Consider the following 1,939-nt stretch of genomic DNA (forward strand, 5'->3'; position numbering starts at 1 on the left):
CTCACTACTTTGGACATGTTATCAGGAGGGACCAGTCCCTGGAGAAGGACATCATGCTTGGTAAAGTAGAGGGTCAGCGAAAAAGAGGAAGACCCTTAAGGAGATGGATTGACACATGGACTGCAACAATAGGCTCAAACATAGCAATGATTGTGAGGATGGCACAGGACCTGGCAGTGTTTCATTCTGTTGTACATAAGGTCGCTATGAGTCAGAACCGACTCCACGGTACTTAACAACACAACAATCAGTGATTGGGGACCTCCCCTCCTTAGCTAATTTCACCACGTCCAATAAAGTCAATGATAAAATATATCAACTAGTATACAAATCATAAAAAGACAAGATCGCATGCCAGTAGAACTGCAGATTATATAAAATGTTTAGCCCAATTAATTTTTTTTTAATATTGTGAAAGGAAGAAGGGAAAATCAAGAGTAGACAATAGGAGTAAACTGAAATATCTAGCTAATTAAAGATACCTCCTCATTTAAAAAAAAATTCCTTTCAGTACTATGTGTTTAACCCAATGACTGGTTGCATTTCCTGTTAAGTTCTGCACTATGCCTCCAGACTACTATTTTAATGCATGGGGACAGTGTGGTTTTAAAAGCCTCCTGCTTCATTGTAGGGGCTATTTGATGCGAGCAGCTTCTCTCAGAAGAGTGGGCTCAACATTTAGGCAGCATCCCCAAGGCTTCAACTGAAAGGAGAAGGTAGATTTTACAAGCAAGTACAACTAGATCTAAGCAGTCTTCAGGCTTCTGGCTCATCACCATTGTGACTATCAGCACAGCTAAAATGATCCCCTTGCTTTTATTATAAGGAAGCACGGCAAACTGTCACAAAGCAAAAACCACCTGAAGTAGTATTATCTCTTGCTTATTAGTATCTACAGTGTATTTTTTGTCTGTTTGTGTATTTTTCATCAGGTGAGTTCACTGCTACAATGAATTCATTTTAATATGGCATAGATAATCTATACCAGGTTTTCATTCAAGGTACAACTTCTAAAAGAAAAAAGAAACCCAAAATTTAAAGGCACAAAAATATTTTAAATACTAAGATATTGTCTATAGATAGTGGTAGAAATAGAATTTAGTCTTCTCAAGGTTCATAAAGGCCCTGATAAAGCAAACCATGTGCAGGGTCATCTGAGTTGATTGCCATAATGCCTGAAATTAATGTAATGAATTGTAACAGTCTATTTTACACAAGCAAATAGACATAGTCAATACATGACTTTAAACCATGGCCATTTTTTATGCATTTTAGAGAGTATTTCTATTTGTCACAGTACACTTCTATTTTAGATTTGTTTTCCTTCAAAGAGCAACTATTTTTCCTTTTAATATATTTGAAGAATTCTTTAATAGTAAACATTATAGCAAACCTATAATTACCATAATAGTGCAAACATTCAAAAGTGTGTATAATCCCAAACTCTAAATAATTAAAAAATAATTTGGATCTGGCCTATACCACAGTTAGCCTTTAAAAATATGAGATTTTCCCCCAAGCAGATGTAGCTTCTTAATTATGTGTAACCTAAGTTAATATTAACATTAATTTTCTTCCCAAGAGCCTTTATAGTTAAAATGAACAGAAGAGGTTGCTCAGAAATATACAATAGCAAGTCACTTGAGATTTAAAATTATTCATGAGTAATCCACAAAGTGGTTCATCCAGAGTGTGCTTTGTATTCTTTAAATACCTCTGGACTTTTTTTTTTTTTTTTAACCAAAGTCATCCTTATCCTTGCCATCCAATGGTACTTGGCTAGGATCAGAATATCTCCTGGTATAGGGGGAAACCTGGGCTAGGTGTTAGGAGACCTGAATTCTCCACCCAGTTCAAGATTCATGCCTAACTAATGGGTATGTCCTTTCTGTGCTTCAGTTTGTTTATGTGTAAAATGAGTAACAATTCAAGTCCTAAG

The sequence above is a fragment of the Trichechus manatus genome, unplaced genomic scaffold (genome assembly GCF_000243295.1).
Source record: "Trichechus manatus latirostris isolate Lorelei unplaced genomic scaffold, TriManLat1.0 scaffold00032, whole genome shotgun sequence".
NCBI lineage: Eukaryota > Metazoa > Chordata > Mammalia > Sirenia > Trichechidae > Trichechus > Trichechus manatus.